Raw genomic sequence first — 5,257 nt, forward strand, 5'->3', positions numbered from 1 at the left:
ATTCCGCACAGGGTGATTTCTTCCCATGATGTACGAACGACATCAGTTTGCGCCCCCAATGCACATCCATCGGGCTGTGTTGCTCAAGCCAATCCATGCCAACAATCATATCATAGCAGCCCAGCAGCAACACTTTGAGATCAGAATAGAACTTGTGTCCCTGAACAGTCCATTTGCACTGATTGATGGCCTTGTCACAGATCAATTGCCCTCCGTCTGTGATCTTGACCTTCAGAGAGCTTGTGGTGCTGCACACCCCTTGCAACCGGCTAGCCAGATCAGTGCTAATGAAACTGTGTGAGCTCCCTGAGTCAATAAGCATCAACACTTGTTGTTGCTGAATCTTTCCTTGTAGTTTGATTGTTTGTGGGGCTACTGTACCTTGCGTAGCAGCCCTTGAGATGGTGTGGCACTCACTGTCAGAGTTAGATTGTTCTTCGTTGGTTGATTTGCCTGGAAAACCCAACACCTTGAACATCTCTTGAATTACGTGGAGTTGAATTGATGTTGCACATTTGTGCTCTCTGCCCCATTTCTCTCTGCACAGATAGCACAGCCCCTTGGCCCGGTGATAGGCCTTGAGTGTGGAGAGGCGATCGTCGACCATGTTGCTGCTTCGGGCGTTGTCCATACTTGCCCCCCGACGGTCGTCCGCGACTGTTGCAGCCGCTGGTGGTGGTCACCCTGGTGGTGCCGGAAGTGGCATGGCGCCCCGGAGGTGCGAGCAGCTGCTCTGCCCAGCCCCTGCTCCCCCTTCCGAGCGTCGAGGCTCGCGTCGCTTGGAAATCTCCAACACCTCTTCCTGTAAGAAAGTAAGAGAAACAGCAGCATCGAGATCCTTTGGGTTATGCACCAAAACAACCACGCGAATTTCGTCCCTAAGACTATCGACATAACGAGACGGGAACAGAGCGTGATCCCAGGTAGTGCTGTGAGCAAGCAAGGAATGCATAATTTCGGTGAACCTAGCAGTGTAATCTGACACCGAGTCAGTCTGGCGCAGATGAAAGAGCTGACGCAATAGGCCATTGAACTCGTTCCTCTCGAACTGCTCACAGACCACGGCACAAAATTTCTCCCATTCCATATGACGCAAGTCGAACCCATTGTTCTCCAACCAGACCATTGCTGCCCCCGTGAAGTGCATGGCTGCGGTATCTACCCAAAATTCTGGATCTAGATGAAACACCCTGAAATACGACTCGCAGTTCCTCTTCCAATTGCGTGGCCGCTCCCCCCAAAATGGGGGGAAATCCATCTTAGGTCTGGGCATGATAGATGAACGATGCCGGAACGGGCTGCCCGATCGGGACGACCCATGCACAGGTGAACGCCCCAAAGGCCTCGATCGACTCTCAGTCTAACGCGGGCTCTCCATAGGACGGGAACAAGGGCCTGGAAACGTACTCGTGACCGGAGGCGGGACTAAGGTGGTGACCACCCCAGAACCAACGCCCCGGTGAAGTAGATCGACACGGTGGCCATCGGGCCCGTGAGAGTTGCTACTGCTGCCGTTGAGGTACGGCACGCCGCTTGGCCTTGGGAGAATCGGAGCTAGGTCTGACGGCTTGAGGGCGAGGATGGGGTTGCACGCAATGGTGTCGATCTCTTGGCGCACACCCCCGAGCTCTTGCCGCAGTTTGGTGACGGACTGCTCCAGTTGCGGCCTCCATTCCACCAAATCCACCACCACCGGGCGGATCTCGGCGAAGATGGCGTTGGATGCCGCCACCGCATTCATGATCGACTCGTTCTGCTCTTGGATCGTCTTCAGTGCCGCCGACAACTCCTCCACCCTCTGCTCCATCTCTCCCGCTTGCCTCTGCTGTCGGGTGGTGTAGGTGGGTTTCTGTAGGTAATCTGGAAGCTCTTATACCATATGTCACGGCCCTCTTACTCAATTCAAGCAATCATGGCGGATTAGAAGCAGATCTTGTTAGGGTTTGAGCGGGGGAAAGGGGATCGGGAGGTGAGAGGAGGAGGATATAGAGGAAAGAGTCGGGGAGGGGGTTCAGCCTATTACACTTTCGTGCCCCTCTCCACTCCACCGAGGCCTACTTAACGATCCGCTACAGCTTCCAGGTCGAGGGGTCAAAAAGCTTGTTGGGCTTCCTTCTTCTCTTGGGCCGCTCGGTAGCGCTGGTGGGCACTGGTGCAGTATCAGTCGTGACAAGGTTCCAGCAAAATTTGTCATCTGTCATGCCATGTTGCTCTGAGATTGCAGCTTGGCCGATGGTCGTTTCCAGCAATTTTTGTGGCCGGTTACAGCTCCGACGACAACAGGTTCAGGCGTGTCGGTGCCGGGTTTGCAACTCTGTTGATTCTAGTTCCAGCAATTCTAGTGGCAGGTTCCAGCATTTTCGACCGCCGTTTGCAGCTCTGCCGCGGCCGGTTGTAGCTCCGGCGATGGCCGGTTCCAACATGGATGGTGCCCCCGGTTGTAGCTCTTCCGACGGCTGGTTCCAGCATTTCTGATGCATGGTTGCAGCTCCATCGGTGGTCGGCTCCGGCCAAAAAATGTCGGCCCCCATCGCAGGGACGAGCATGTCGTCTCCAGCGCCGGCGTCCGACCCTCGGCGACATCCCTCGTCGTCTTCAAAACGAAAGAGAAAGAAGAGTTCCTTTGCGTGGAAAAAGAAGAAGTGCCTGCGGGTGTTCAGAGCAAAGGGATAAGGGAGACACGTGTCGCGTTTCTGGTGGTTGCTTCATCACATGGGCCAACGTGCGCGAGGCTGCCAGCTGAAGACTCGCCCGTTCTGCCGGTTTTAAATGTTTTCCTAAAATATTCAAGTCAAAATTCAAAATTCATAAAGAGAAACGGAAAGACAAATCCGGCATGGTATTGGTTAGTGTCTGAGTTTTTATTTTTGTCCTTTCTGTATTTCAAATGTTGGATTTATCGTTTTTGTATCTCTTTCTGTATTTCGAATTTTGATTTGAACTTTTTATAGGTTATAGACATGTCTCGTAAACATCCACACAAAAAATCAGATCTTTTTGACACACTTAGATTTTAGTTTTATTTTTATTTTCAAAGTCGGAGCATGTTAGTGTTGCATCACGTGATACTTCCCCACGCTGCGAGTTCTTATGACCCACTTCCCCGCCAAAAAAAATAAAGAGTTCGTATGACCCACGCTGCTTAGCTTCTCTGAATTACAGCCGGTCCGTGTCCGACCACCGCAATATCCTTCCTCGCCCGACTACGACTACGACTCCACTCCCTCTCCTTCCTTATAATGCGAAACACACCACCCGCCTAGCTAACACGAACGCAGAGCTACAAGCTTCTCCTGCTGATCAGAGGCATCGATCGGCATGAACCCGCCCACCGGTATGTTTCCGCCGCCGCCACCGCCACCTTTCCACCACACGTTCCCGATGCAGCCCCCGCCGTACTTCTACCATGCACCCATGTCGCCGGTATGGGCGTCGTGGGCAGTCCCTGTGCGCTCCGTGTGGGCTTTCAACTTCAAGCATGAATCGGCCAACCTCTGCCACGTCGCCAGGAGAGCCCAGTACGTCGCCGTCGACGTGCACTACCCGGGCGTCGTCCACCACCCCAGCCAGGACCACAACGCCCTCACCGTGGAGGAGCGCTACGCCCTCGTGAAGGCCAACGTCGACGGCCTGAAGCCGCTTCAAGTCGGCATCGCGCTCTACGACAGCGACGGCGGGTACCTCGCCGCCTGGGAGTTCAACCTCCGCGACTTCCGCCCCCATGCCGACCCGCACGACGAGAACTCCCTCGCGTACCTCGCCGGCCGCGGCCTCAACGTCGGCGCGCTCCGCGACCACGGCGTCAGCGCCGACATGCTAAGCAAGAAGCTGTTTGAATCCGGCCTGGTCGGCGCTCGGCGTGGGCGGTCGCGGAGTTGGATCACCTACGCCGGGGCCTACCATGTCGCATACCTGCTCAAGATTGTCACCGGCGGGGCCGCGCTGCCGCGAGACGTGGCCGGGTTCAACGCCGCCGTGCGGCGTTACCTCGGCGACCAGGTCTATGATGTGGCCAGGATGCAGCCGACTGCCCAGCCATGCCGCGGGCGCTGGAGCACATCGTCACTCACCTCGGCCTCCATCCGCCGCTGGGGAGCCCTCACCTCGCAGCTGCCGCCGGCGTGCACGCGCTACAGGTCTTCATGCGGCTGAAGTACGTAGAGCTCGGCGGCGACGTGCGGAAATACCGGGGTCTTCTTAAAGGCCTGCACTAGCTAGGTCGATCTCACACCAACAATGCTGAGCCGAGAATTCGAAGCTCGTGCAAGGAAGACCGATCTTTGCGTCCATGGTAACTTGAAGAGAGTACTAAACCAGCGGCACTTAACATGGATCGAAGAGAGTACTACAGTTTTACAGGTCTCTTAGTATTATAGTACTAGTTTTTTTTAAAGTTCAAGCACTAGATTTCAGTAAAGTCCGAAAAATTTCGTTTCAGTGAAGCTTCATAGTTTTCTCAACAACAAAAAAGTTCAGGTAACAGGTAGCAAGGAAGTACAGAGAGTTCGGCGGTGACGTGGAGAGGCATCCACTTCATGGATCTGACACCAACTATGCTGAGTCGATATTTTGAAGTGCGTGCAAGGAAGGCTGGCACCGACTTGCATCCTTTGGTAGCTCTGATCAAGTTCTTGAAGTCTGAAGAATTAGTAGTACTACACTTTTGAAGTTCTAAGTATTAGTCTTTTTTTTTCTCAATATAGCTTCATAGTAATGTTGCCCATGTAATCGCAAAAAATATGTTAAAGTTATATAGTATAAAGATATCCAGTTCCTTTTTCTTTTTTTGCAACACTACCTAGCAGCGTTCTATTGAAGAAATATCTTGTAGACTCTTTTGCTATCTTCTATACAAGAAAAACTGTTATGCAATTTTCTCGTCGTATTCTTGAAAAAATAGTACTGTTGCCCAGGTAGCCGAATCAAGTTACTAATATATGCATCATACTTTTCCAAGATACGTCACGCTAGCTGCACCCTTCTACTGTTCTACATGAGAGAGGAAAATGAAACATCATTGCTAATTACTTCCTCGTTTCTCAATTAATCAACGTTTTGGTTATATTCTCAATTAACCGAGGCATGCGCACAAGATCCGACCGGCCGGCGGCGCTTGATTTCGCGGACGGCTGGCAGCGCTTGATCCGAGCGGCCGACAACGCTAGATTTTGGGGACCGCCGGTGGCGCTTGATTTCGGGGATGGCGGGCGATGCTTGATCCGAGTGGCCGTGGCGCTTGATTTTTCAGGGATGGCCG

At 53.1% G+C, this 5,257-nt stretch overlaps 1 pseudogene; it reads left to right on the top strand.

The window, feature by feature from the left end:
• Positions 1-3,414: 3,414 nt before the first annotated feature.
• LOC125550559 lies at positions 3,415-4,214 on the top strand (annotated as a pseudogene).
• The last annotated feature ends 1,043 nt before the right edge of the window (positions 4,215-5,257 follow it).

The sequence above is a fragment of the Triticum urartu genome, chromosome 4 (genome assembly GCF_003073215.2).
Source record: "Triticum urartu cultivar G1812 chromosome 4, Tu2.1, whole genome shotgun sequence".
Taxonomy (NCBI): Eukaryota; Viridiplantae; Streptophyta; class Magnoliopsida; order Poales; family Poaceae; genus Triticum; species Triticum urartu.